General features: G+C 55.5%; 1 protein-coding gene across 3 annotated transcripts in view; it reads right to left on the minus strand.

Annotated features, from left to right (window-relative positions):
- The window catches only part of DISP3 (dispatched RND transporter family member 3), a 50,332-nt gene extending 37,316 nt beyond the window's left edge, over positions 1-13,016 (minus strand). The window contains exon 1 of one of the 3 annotated variants that reach the window (XM_058719090.1): positions 12,601-13,016. The gene's annotated coding sequence lies outside the window, so the exon portion shown is untranslated. Of the gene's footprint in view, positions 1-5,333; positions 5,461-12,600 lie in introns of those variants that run through there. The other 2 variants (XM_058719087.1, XM_058719089.1) reach the window with 2 other exon arrangements.
- Positions 13,017-13,480: the final 464 nt, after the last annotated feature.

A 13,480-nucleotide genomic window follows, 5' to 3' on the forward strand; every position in this document is an offset into this window, starting at 1 on the left:
TCTGAAGCCCATGATCATTTCTGCATTCCAGGTGGCCCGTCAGTTTCTTGAGAGCTGAGATGGCAATACCCATTGAAAAAACCCACTCCTCTTTACCAAGCCTGCACCAGCACTGCAAGACCTAAAAATCACTCTGCTTTCAGTACCTGTCAGCTCAAGGCATGACTTAAAGGAAGTCCCCATCAGTCTCGGAAGCCTAGCCTTCCCTCCAATGGGAACATGGGTGTGTTGGTTACCTTTGTGTGGCTGGGCCGTGGGATGCCCAGACGTTGGACCAAACATGATCCTGGATATGGAGCCTGAGGAAAGCAGAGGACCACCCCCCCACAATGTGGGCCTCATCCCATCAGTTGAAGACCTGACTAGAATAAAAGGGCCGGGTAAGACAGGGCTTCTGCTGACTGCTAGAGCTGAAGCATTAGTCTTTTCCAGCCTTCAGACTCAGTCTCAGACATCGGCTCTTCCTGGGTCTCAAGCCTGCTGGATTTCGGACAAGAACTTACATCATCTGCTTCCCCGGTTCTCAGGCCTTTGGGCTCAGATTGGAACTACCATCGGCTCTCTTGGGTCGCCAGCTTGCTGCCTGTGGACCTTGGGATTTCTTAGTCTCCAAACTCATGTGAGCCAATTCATCTATCTATCTATCTATCTATCTATCTATCCATCCATCCATCCATCAGCCTACATCCTATTGGTTCCATTTCTTTCTAATACAGTTTTCTCAGAGGGAAAGTGGGGGTGAGGCAGGAGCCCCATCCCAGCAGTTAGATCCTAGAGGTCTTCCTTCAAGAAGCCCCAAGTCCTACCCAGAATCTCAAATGAAAATGGCAAAAGAGCCAGGCAATGCCCTCCAAATCCGTAGAGGGAGGGGCATGGTTGGGAGGCTCTCAGGGCGTGTCTGAACCCTTCCCTCAGCAAGAAGTTCCCCCATCTACACCCCCAACCGCCCCCTCCCCCAGCCCTGAGGAAACCTGGCTTTGCAGCTGTAGCTGAAGCTCACACGTGCCCCTACTCCCCTTCAGACCCCCTGCCCCTCAAGAAACACCATATCCTCATTAGCTAAATGTGCCAGCAGAGGGCAGGAAGTTCAGAAGGACACACATGACCACTTCTCACAAAGCAAATCTGGGCTTATTTATAGGGAGGCAGAAGGGGTGGGAGGGAGGGAGTCGGCAGGGGCTCTGCGGTGAGCCTGTCCAGGCCCCGTGTTCCCCAGACCGGGGCCGGCTGCGGAGACAGAGTACATGAAGGACAGCTGGCCTCCCGGGGTTGACAGCTGGTGAGGAAACTGGGCACTGACTTGTAAGCCCAACAGCTCAATATATATCAGGCAAACAAGCTTTGCTCTGGTCAATATATCACCCGGGGAATGTCCCAGCCAGCACCAGAGGAATCCAGTATTAATGGTCACCAGAGCATTGCCACCTTCCGCCATTCTGTGTGTTCTCTCTAGTGGGCTCAGGGGAACAGAACTGGCCTCCCCCCAGCACTAAGAAGGATCTGGGGTACCAAGAGCATCAGGGCCTGATTTTGGCGGGGGGCAGTGGGGAGCTAAGCATGGATTTTGCAGTCAGATACACCTGGAGTCAGACCCTGGCTCTGCCGCTGGCTGGGCGCCTGGGGTTTCGGTTTCCCCATCCGTGAAATGGCGATGGTGACACCTGCTTACTGAGTCACACAGCTGCTGGTGCGATCAGTATGAGCTTCAGAGATGGACAGAACCCTAAATCCGGCCCCGGCTCCTGTGCAGGGCTGTACGTTGGCCGGAGCCACCTCTTTCATTCTCTATGACCTTGGCCCTCAGATGTTAACGTGGGTCATTCACCAGGTGCGCTTGTTCAAGTGCAAACTTCTCAGCCAGACACCAGATCCAGTCATTCAGACTCTCGGTGGGGGGGGGGGGGGGGGGGGGCAAGGCCCAGGAATCTAGTGACACCACCTCCCCGGGTGATTCTGTTGCAGGCGGCCCGGGAGTATTCCTTGAAAGACTCTGCTGTCCTGGTCACCTTCCCCAGCTCCCCGTGGTTTCTTCCGGCAGGTGGTCTAGCCTTTGGCACTCCCTTTCCTGTGGCTCATGCTTGCCTCTCTGCAGGCTCACCACACCCCCCAGGGGCCCTGTGGATGGACTCAGGGCTCACTCCTCTAAGCACCTCTTCCTCCAGCCATGAGGAGGGAAGAGATGACAGCATCTGGGCCAGGAACAGGACTTTACGTCCAGAGAGAGGGACACAGGCCGCCCAGATCTGCCAACCAGCTCTTCAACCAGCAGTGAAAGAAAACAGCAGGCCAAGGGCTTACTCTCTGGCAGAAGCTGTGGAAGGGGCCTGGGCAGAGAGCTTCGCATCCACCAGGCACTGCTGTGTGCCCAGCACTGGGCACTTTACTTATGTCCTCTCTGGTCCAGCCTCAGCTCTATGAGGCAGTGTGCAGGGGTGGGGCGGGGATCTGGGCCTCTGCAGGCCCAATGTCAGAGCCCATCATTTTAGCCTCTGTGCTCTACTGCTAAGAGGGATTCCACACAGACTGCCCCACTCTACACCTCTTGCCCCTCCCCCACACCTCTTGCCGCCTAGGAACTCAGACCTCATAGCCCAGACCCATCAGTCCGGACTCCTGGAGCCCTCCAGGCGACCTTGGCATCTCTGAAGAAGAGGCAATGAAAGCTTAATAAAACCAGCAACACTTACAGAGGCCGTAAAATACAGCCAGGCCCCCAGGCGTCCCTTGCTTGAAGGGTCAGAAGGTTCCTGAAAACCCTCACTACATGCTCAGGCCAACCTGTCTGCCTCCCACCACCTCTTCCCCATTCCCTGGTCCCAAGTCCTGGCTGCTGTCTGGACTTCAGTGTCCACAGGGCCCAGTAGCCAATCAGCTCCCCAGCCCCAGACCGCTAGGTTAATAAAAAATAAAAAGATGCCCACAAAACACGACCAATAACCATGGCCATAAAAGCCAAATTGGATTCCTTCGTGGATGATGAGCTTGGGGTCCTTCTCTGTCTCCGAGACCTGATTAACAAATATGTAAAACGATTCCCCTATCATCTCTGGCTCCACCCAGCTCTCCCTGCAGCTCCAAGCTCAGGGACAAGGAACGAGGCAGAAGCGGGGGGATGTGTATCTAGGGCAGAAGAAGCGGCCCTCTGGGCCTCGGCACTGGCCTGCTGTGTGACTCAGAACAAGTCACTTAATACCTCTGGATGGTGGTCCCCCACCTGGGGAGAGATGCCCTCACACCCTCGCCCTTTGTGTTCTCGGCCTCTGCCCAACAGGGGGACACAAAGGAAAGGCAGAGGGCTGCCCTTCACCGCATTCAGAAGCTGTTGTATGACTGGGGGAGGGGGAAATGCTGGGAGAGTCCTGCTCTGACACCAGCCAAGTAGTACGTCCTAGGTGCCATCAGCTTTGCTGGGACACAGCAGGTGGCTGGCCACCTGTCAGTAATCAGCTCTGGGGGAGGCTTTGGAAACTGTATCCCTTCCCACCCCCACCCGCCCAGAGCCCCCAGACCACATCTGTGGGCCCAAGGACATTGCAAGACCCTTCTCAGCCCCACACCACGAAAGACAAGCATGGAGGTAAATTGGAACACCAACGATAAAAAAGCACATAATACGAAGTGCTCAGACCACAGAGAGGCCACCACGACTGGTTTGGGATGGAGCTCCAGGGAGGCTGTACCCCAGCCTGACTGCCAGGAAAAAAACAGGGAGAGCCCTTAGGGTAAATGTCCCCTCTGAGCACTCCGAGCTTTCCCAGCCCCTGCTGCTGATGCTTGCGGAGGGCCAAGGAGGCCAGCACTGGCCGAAAGCACAGGAAGGAGATGCTGGACGCTGCTCAGACCCTGCGTCCCCAAGACAGAGCCAGCCCTGCCCCTGCCCCTCACATCCTGGGGGATGCGTCTACGCAGCATCTTACAGCTTGTAGATCATTTTCACGTGGGGTTTCAAGTCCTAGGAATTATTTCCAATTTGCAAACAAGAACTGAGGCTAAAAGAAGTAAACGGATTTCTTTGAACCGGATTTCTGATAAGCTCGGCACTCTCCTCACTATATTGGACTTTATTTGAGCCTTACATGTTTGAAACTCTCCGAGTTCTGGAATCAGCCCTCCTGATCCCTGCTGGTGCGTACACAGGTGAGTGCCTTCTCCATCTCCCTCAGTCTTTCTCAGGGTCTGCACCACCCCCCCCTCAAAGAGTCATCCTGGCCACAGCCTAGGCACAGCTCAGGCCCCAGGGAAGGGAGGAGAGGAGGATCTGGGACTAGCAAGTGAGTTCATCGACTTGAGTGTCTAGGTAGAAATGCACCTTCAGTGCCCACACCGGTCAGTGGCTCCGGGGAAGGGCTTCCTGGCTACACTGATGATGACAACTCGGGTGCCTATAGTGGGGAGTGGCACAGAGGCCCCCGACAGGGTGGGGAGTCTGACACAGGCTCTCGGCCTCACCTCACACCCCGTGATGGTGCAGCTGTCTACAGAGACAGGAATTAAGGGTCCACGCTGAGCAGGCAGAGCAGAGTACCCGGGATAAAGAGCAGATCTCTAAGCATCCTTCCTCAACTCCGCTGCCTTTCCCAGGAGATTCTGGGCCCCAGCAACTGGCTGTGGCTCCCAGCTGCGGGGACCACAAGAGACTCCAGTGAAGTTACCTGGACTCAAGAATCCCAGTCCCTTTCTGCCTCACCCCACCCCTGCTCAGTGGTGCAGTATCACCCTAAGTCAGTGGGAATCCCCACCCCAAATCCTTCCACAGTAACGGGGCTCTGTCTCCTCCTTGCTTGTGATCTCAGGCTAGTCTTCCTTCCTGGGTCTCAGTTTGCCCTTTGTCAAATGGGAGGGCTGGTCGCAATGAGATTTTAGATACCTTCCAGTTCCGTCATTCGGAGACCCTACAAGGCCAGGACACAGAAGGGTGACAAGAGAGCAAATAGGGTGGCTGAGGGCTAGGGGAGCAGCTGGGAAGGTAAAGAATGCTGCAGATTTCACAGGGTGCTGGGCTGCAACCCCCATCAGCTGTGCAGCCTCTGGGTTTCAATACCTGCCACGGCCAGGAGCCAGAGGACACCTGTGACCGGAGGGTCCTGCAGAATGGGATGGGGATGGGGCACGCAGTGAGGCGCCAAGGTTCAAGGACTCAGACTATCTCTCCCTGATCCTGTGCTGAAGGGTGTTCCAGGGGACAAGAACAGGTCCCTTCCCCTTGTCAGTACTTGGGGTCAGGCTCTGCCAGATCAAGGTCCTGGCTGTCAAAGTCTGCCAGCCCCACTTACCAATTCTACATTTACCCCTTCATTCATTCATTCATTCATTCATTGTCTTAATTCATTCACCTGATGGTGCTTGCTGTAAAATAAAGAGTTTCCAGGGCACCTGGGTGGCTCAGTTGGTTAAACGTCCGACTCTCTTGGTTTCCGCTCAAGTTATGATCTCACGGTTCATGAGTTCAAGCCCCACATCAGGCTCTGCAATGACAGTGTGGATCCTGCTTGGGATTCTCTCTCTCTCTCTCTCTCTCTCTCTCTCTCTCTCTCTCTCTCTCCTCCTCTCCTGCTCTCTCTCTCTTTCTAAAAAATAAATGAATAAACCTTTTAAAAAACGGTTGAAACAGTAAATTAAAACTAAACTAAAGACTTTCTGTTAAATTACCTTTATCTTGAACTCCTTTTCTCCAGAAGACTCTATGAACCTTCCCACCCCGGATCTATTCTCATGGTCATTAATGCCCAAGAGTACCTCTTGGCTGACATGTTCCTGCTCATCACAAATTCCTGGCTCTGTTACTCTGGAACCATCTGCTCAAAGCCCCTGGAAAACAGGGTCAGAAAGTCAGGAGCCCTTGCAAGGAGCGTGCAGATGTTACTAGCCTGCGATGTTCTTCACCAGTCAGCTTCCCCCCAGCTTCTTCAGTTGAAGAAGGGAAGGAGGGGTCTTCTCCTCTGGCCGCTGACACTTTTCCAAAGCCTGACTTCTCTCTAGCTTAGCCTAATGTGTCTCATGCCTGGATGGCAGAGAGGAACCAAAACCAACATCCTGCCTTTGTGAAGCCACAAGATGATGCTTTAAAACCAGCAAATACTTTTCACCCAGGGATCTTGCACATGCAGTCATGTCCAGAGGGATTTGAGTCCCAGCTGTGTCTACACGGCATGAAAAGGGGAAACATCTGGAAGAAAGGCAGGCAAGTCCCGCCAGTCTGCCAGATGTGGCACGCATATGGACATCTGAAACATGGCCCGCTTGGCTGTTTGGCAGTCAAGAAGCAAGTGGTCAACCCATGTCACCCTGTCAACCGGGACACGGCCCCAGTCCATATGTACAAGTTACTCAGATTACTGAAGGATCCGAAAAGTATTTTGGCTGCAATCTTTAGAGACCTACATCAAGATAAAGGCCAAAGAAGGGCCTCGATCATCATCTGGGGTCTGTGCTGAGCCCAGCTTGCCTGTGTCTCAAGCGCCATCACTCACCAGCAACTTGCTTTGTCTCTCTGTGCCTCACATTTCTCATCCTTAAAATGAAATAATAATAGTAATGCTTTGGGGTGCCCAGGGGGCTCAGTCAGTTAAGCGTCTGACTCTTGATTTTGTCTCCAGTTATGATCTGACAGTTCGTGGGTTCGAGCCCTATGCTGACAGCACGAAGCCTGTTTGGGATTCTCTCTCTCTCTCTCTCTCTCTCTCTCTCTCTCTGCCCCTCCCTGGCGCTCTCTCTCTTGAAATAAATAAAGAAGCTTAAAAAAAAGAAAATCCTTTAAAAAAATAATAGTAATGCCTTCATAGGGCAGGTATGAGGATGAAATTATAACACCCATTAAGCTCTAAGCCCAGTGCCTGGCAAGCAGTAAACATTCCAAATATGTTGGCCATTATTAGAATCACTGTCATCAGGGCTCCTGGGTGGCTCAGTTGGCTGAATGTCTGACTTTGGCTAAGTCATGATCTCATGGTTCGTGAGTTCGAGCCCCGTGTTGGGTTCTGTGCTGACAGCTCAGAGCCTGGAGCCTGCTTCAGATTCTGTGTCTCCCTCTCTCTCTGCCCCTCCCCTGTTCATGCTCTGTCTCTCTGTCTGTCTCTCTCTCTCTGTCTCTCTCAAAAATAAATAAACATTGAACTAACCAATTTTTTTTTAAAAAGATTCATCATCATCATCATCATCATCATCATCATCATCATCAGACGGGTCACTCTGGAGAACTCTCCCAGCTAAGAACACAAGGAACCACCCCCAGGACAGTGCAAAGGCCAGTATGGGAGGGAGGGACACATACTTCTCCCCACAAACATCCAAGGACCGCCAGTTTGTCAAACCCTTTGCCCAGCTCAGCCCCATTTAAGCCGCCTTCCCCAGAGACAAGGAGATCTCCACATTCTGCTCCATGATAGGAATAGCTTCCAGCCGGCAGTCATGTGTCCTCTAGAAACAAGGTTTGGCAAAGGACATGACGTCCAGGTGCCAGTATGTGTGTCGGATGCCTCGGGCAGATGGTTGGGCGGGGACAAGCTTTCCCTACATCCCATCTTCCACCAAGACATCATGCTAGGAAGAGCACCCAGGTGTGCTGTGGGCACCACCGGTGGGAAACTTTCCTCCTGACCCTGGAATGACTGCTTGTTTGGATCATGTCCTCTGAGCCCCAAAGGACAGACACCTGGGTTCCTCTTCTGCTTCTAGTGGGGGACCTAGAGGAGCCATCACTTTCACCCATCACCTCTGCTCCAGGGAGGAGACGCCAGGCGAGGATGGGAGACTCTGGTGAGCCCTCCAAGGACAGAGACAGGCTTTTCCACTTCTGCGCCCAGTGCCTGGCACACAATGGGTCTGCCCAGGCAGACACTTGTGGGATTGCAGGAGTAAGGAGAAGGCTTTTTCTTGTAGAGGAGGTTTCAGCCTCTTCAAACATTAGCACAGCACCTGGCACATGGTCAGAGTTCTGTATTTGCTAATGTTGTTCATGATGATGCATAGGTGGGGACCTGGGCAGGTCGGCAGGGTCAGGTTTGAGCTGGGGGTGCAGGGTGCGGGGGAGAGGACTTGGTGTGAAACGCAGTGAAAGCCAGCTGCATTTCACCCCTGCACTTGGAAGAGAAGTATTATCTTCACCGTCTGTATCGGCTCAGCTCCTTCTTGGAGGCCACTTGGATGCTTCCCATACTCAAGGCGGCCAAGCCTGGCTCCCTGGCGTTTGGGCCTTACCACCAATGTGCTGCGTGATGCTGGGTAACCCACCCCCTCTGAAGTAACCTCCCCATCGGTAGCCCTGGAATGTCACAGAGGTCAACCGTTTACCTAGTCCAAGCCTCACCGGGGCTCCTGCCTGAGCCCCTCCACAAGCAGACAGGTTTGGGCTCTCATGGTTGGTGACAATCCAAGATACAAAGGCAAAGCCCCCAGTCCCAGCCCTGGAAACCCATTCTCCCTGAGACAGGGCCAGAGCTAAACTCAGGGGACAGCCCTGCACCTTTCACCCTTGGTGGGGCCAGCAGAGGAATTTACATTCTTTTCAAAACCTTCATGTAAATGGTTTCTTGAATACCAGAAACAATGCAGAATCCTGGGCAAAGTAGGGTCTTTTGCTTTATTTGATTAAAATCTGACCCCAGTGTGGCCTCTTTTAGGTGTACAGCTTTAGGAAAGCTTCTTCACTTCTCTGAACCTTGATTTTCCCATATATTGAATGGGAATAATGATCCGTACTCCACGAGAGATGCTTACAAGGTTAAGTGAAATAGTATCTATACATGCTTAGTAGGCAATCAGCAAACGGCAGCCTCATTATCAGCATTGTTATTCTCAGCCTGCTGCTCCGTTTGTAAGGCAGAGGACTGAGGCCATTAGCCTTGAATGATGCCCATTTCCAAAAGGCTCTGATGAGCCTACAGACACACATTAATTGCAGCCCTCCCACCCGTGTGCCTTCCAGCTGGAAGGAGCAGAAGCGGCCGTCTGGTCTCTCCGTGGCCAGGCAGGGAGCTCACTCACCGGGGGAGGCTCGGCCACCTTCTCTGGGCTATCCCGGCAGCACCCGTGCCTCTGGCTTTTGTCAAGCAGCTGGAGTGTGAGCCGCACTGTCTGCCCGTGAAATGCGACTTTCAGAAAACATGCATATTTGTGAGTTGGTGCATGTTTCTATTTCGGGCCGACACTGCCCTCTTTATTTATTTTCCCTGGGCTTTGCATTTAGAACCCAGCTTGGAAGGGTGTTTTGACAGACTTTGACACCGCTCCGGCTCCTCTGGCAGGAGACATGCTCTGGTGGGGAAGGAGGATTTAAAATGACAATCTTTCTCTCAGCTAGGGTCCATTGACAATCAGACACTCCTGCCTCCTGGCCCAGCCCTGGGTTTCCCCATATTTGGGTGGGGGGCGGAGTAGAAGAGGTACAGGTGGGGAAACAATTTCAAAGAGGGGGAAGAAGCCCAAAGAGACTAATCATTGAGCTTCCAAAATCATAATATCACTGCCGTCATTATCAACACCAGTACTGTTACTGTCAACTGCTGTCACCACCACCACCACCATTTTTGGGTTCCTATTTTTATGACTGACAGTGGGCTGGAAGACTGCCCTTAGGGAAACCACCGCATCTTTCAGCATCTCACTGTGCTCATCTGTAAAGGTGGTTTTGCAGTACTCAGCTCATGGGGCTGTAAGAAGTGGCCGCTCAGTCAAATGGCAGCGGTGACTGTCTTGCCTCCTGGTCTCAGATCTTGGCCAGCTGCCCACGGACAGCCGACTTGGTCAAGTCTCAGGGATTTGGGGCTGATTGCCAAGACCCTACCCACCAGGCAGCCCTCTAAAGCTGCTCTCAGCCAGTCCCCTCTCTGTGGTCATTTGCAAGCAGCCCAGAATTGACCTTAACTCAAGGAGGAAGGACCTTCACTCAGACAACTCCATCTGCCTTTGGATGACCAGGTGAGTGGAAGGGGTGATGAAGAGACCAGAGAGATGTTTAAATGCTTAAACTGTCAGACAAAAGAGCCTAAGCCATGATTCCAAGGCTCCGAGGGGCAGGAGGTCCAGGCCTAAGTTCCTCCGTTTCTACTCATTCATTCATTCATCCACTAAGCATCCACCAGCAGAGCCAGTGGTTCACGTACAAGATATACTGACAGGGGAATCAATGTCTGCCCCAGTGGCGATTGCACTTCAGCAATGTGACCTCAAGGAAATTACTTGACATCTCTGGCCCTATAAAGGAAATCATCTTAACATCCACTGCTCAGGGGGCAGAAAGAATTCACCAGTGGCGGGTGCTTTGGGCAGGGGGGAAGGTACCATAACCCCTGAGGTTAGAGCCATGTTTTCAATCCCACCCACGCTCAAGAGTGAGTCGATGTTCCACATCACTAGGACCAAACAGGGACTCTTGAGGGTCCCTTCAGCTAGCCCTGCACCAATGGGAAGCCTGAGGCTCAGGGAAGGGAAGTAACTTGCCCAAGAACACACTCTGAGACTGTGGCCCAGCTGAGACTAGAACCCAGGTCTCCCCACTTCCACTCCAGTGGTTCTTCTGCTTCCTCTTCCAACAGAGTTTCTGGAGTTTAAGGGCAATAGCAGAAGAGGTATCAAAGGGCAAGCCAGAACATGGGTACTGGATGCCTCAAAATCCCCATGGAGTGAGGGCTTGCTGTGATTCCACAACAGAGGAATCCCAGCCTGTTGGAGAGACTGCGGAGGCTCTGGGGCATCCAGTCCTAGAAACATCCCCAGGGAGGGGCTGGAAGCGGCTGAGGCCATGGGCAGGGAGAGGGGTGCTGTCAGACTTTCAAAGGGAGGGGAGTGGAGGCATGGAGTCTGCCCAGGGAATGGAGTCAGCTCCTCCTAAGGGTCATCTGTGTCCATATGGGAGCAGAGAGTGACTGGATCAGACCCAGGCTGAAGGAAAGTTGAGGAGAGAGTGAAGGCAGCTGGGAAGGAGGAACTGGTGAGAAAGACAAAAAAAAGGGGGGGGGGGAGGGAGATACACATGGGAGAGGAGAACAGAGCAGGGAAACAAAGAGAAAGTGCAAGCAAAAAATGATGCAGAAAGAGGGGTGTGTACCCTGGTTGTAGGAGATTTGTCTGGAGTACATTTGAGGAAGGGGAGCAGGCATGGGGGCGGTGAGCAAAGCAAAATGGATTCTGAGGCTAAAACCAAGATTCTGTTAAGGCCAGGCTTCTGCCCAGATTCCACTGGGCCACAGCCTCTTCCTTCCATTTGGCAGATGCCGGGTTTTCTGCTCAGGTCTGCATTGGTGGGGGGTGGTGGTGGCAAAGAGGGGGTTGCTCCTCTACCCCACCCTCCACCCCACCCGGAAGTATGTGTGTGCACGGGGAGCCCAAGCAGCTCTGTGAATTGCTGGGCACCCCTGTGAGCACCCAGGGGCGAGCTCCGGAGTCTGGGGCTTAGTAAGAGGTCGGGGAACAGCAGGATCCGGAGTGAAGATGCCCGCCTGGATGCTCGTGCTTGTGGGGAGACCTGAGTGTGTCCACGTGCGAGTGGATCTTCCCTCTGTGTGTGGGCTGTGAATGGATGTATGTTTGCGTGAGTGGACTATGAATCTGTGTGGGGATTGTTTGTGGTCTGTAGATTTGCGTGGGTGTGCGCATGGACTGTGGGTCCGTGAGCTTGCGCGGGGGTTGTGGGTCTCGGAGGCCGCCTCGCGGCGCTGTCCGCGGTGCTGACCCGGGGCTTGGATGGGAGGGGACCTGCGCCCAGCCTCAGGGGGACCGCGGGAATCGGGCGCCGGCTGTGTAGCAGACAGGAGCCGAGGAAAGGAAGCCTCCAAGTCTTTCTTGGAGGCGCCTTCTTAGTCCACCTGCGGGTCCCCCACCCCCACCCCCGGGGGAGTTGGGAAAAGTTCTGCCAGCGGCGGGGCTGGCTCGGGGGACTCCGCACCAATCGCACCAGGAACCTTACCCCAACCCTCCGCGCCGCTACGGCCCCGCTGCCCATCGCACCTCCACCTTCACTCGCGTTCTCGGCAGGGCACGGGGCTCCCCTATCGCGCTCGGCTTCCATCGCCTGCCCGGTCTGCCCCAGAGCTCCCGCGCGCCCGGCTGGACCTGCAGCCAGGTTCATTGCTTTCCAGGACTCGGGAAACGTCTGGGTGAAAGCATGAGTGCGCTAAGGTAGGGAGTGGATGGAGAGGAGGTCAGTCACCTTTTCCTCCCTCCCACTCTAGCCAGGCCGAGAGCCGGATCCGGGGCGGCTTCAGACTGACTCAACTTTTACGGAATCAGTCATCCACGCGCGAGGACGAGCCGGGGGCCGGAGTGTGAAGCCTCCCCGGAGATCGGAAGCCTCGCCCGTTGTGGACCTCAAACTGGCCCGTGCAGAACGAAGCTGCTCCGGCCCCGTGAGGAGTTGGTGCGGAGCTGGAGCCCGGCCACGGGGGGCCAGCTCCGGGCTCTGCCCACTACCGGCTGGCTTTCCCGGCGGGGGCGGGGGGGGGGGGAGCCAAGGCCTGCACCCAGGGCTGGTTGGAGAGCGAGAGAACTTCACACACAGCCCCGCGCAGGCCGGGGTGGGAGCGGCGCGGAGGGCTTGTCCCTTCCTCCGAGCGATGCATCCCCCCAGCCCCGACCTGGATGGCGCCCAGGGGCAGTCGCACTCACCTCGGCTGGCCAAGCTGGGCTGGCTGAGCCGCGGGCGCGGGAAGGAGGCGCACCGGAGGGGCCGGGGGCTGCGGCCACCCCGCCGTGAGGACTTGTCCCCTCGCGGAAGTCGCAGGGAGATGCTCTTCGTAGCTGCAGGAGGCCCGAGTTCCCCGCTCCGCTCCAGAGAGCGCAGACCGCGCACAGCCTAGTGCTGAGACTGGTCCCCAGCGCGCAACCCGAGCGCTCGGCGCCGCCGCCGCCTTTTATTCGCCGCCCGCCTTTGTTTGGGTCCCGGCTCCTACCACGGGGTATGGGGGTGTCGGGCGCAGGCTCTAGAGCCGCGCCGCCTCCTAGCCACTGGCGCCTCAGGCCTCCACACCGCCTGGCTTTGCGTCAGTGGCCGGCAAGGGCCTGCGCTCCGCCGCGCACTGCTGTCCCTGGAGCCCGCCGCCAGGCGCCGCCGTGGCCGCCGCTCCCCCTGCGGGAGCCGCGCGGTGGTACAAGCGGGCTCCCATTGCCAGCGGGCGGGGCTGCGGGTGGCGCAGCGACCCCTGGGGGTGGGTCCATGCCTCTGCAAACGGCCCAGGCTGTGCCTCCTGCCCCGCCCCCAAGTTTCGTAGGTTCCCAGGTCTCTTCCCCCGTCTTCGCTCCTCTCCCAGTCCTCGCAGCTTTGGCAGATCACCAGCCGCCTGGACACTCTAGGGCGTCCCCGGGTCTCCTCCGGAGGGAGCTGCCAAACTCGGGCTCCTGGCGCCGTCCCTTCTTCCCTCCTTCTCCATTCACCTCTCTGGCACCAGAGCCCAGAGCCACGCCAGCCCCTGGGACCGGGCATCCCTCCAGCTCTAGCACATGGTCTGCCTGACACCCCTGCCCGAAAGGCCACAAGGAGAAGGGGCTG

Source organism: Neofelis nebulosa, chromosome 2 (assembly GCF_028018385.1).
Source record: "Neofelis nebulosa isolate mNeoNeb1 chromosome 2, mNeoNeb1.pri, whole genome shotgun sequence".
Taxonomy (NCBI): Eukaryota; Metazoa; Chordata; class Mammalia; order Carnivora; family Felidae; genus Neofelis; species Neofelis nebulosa.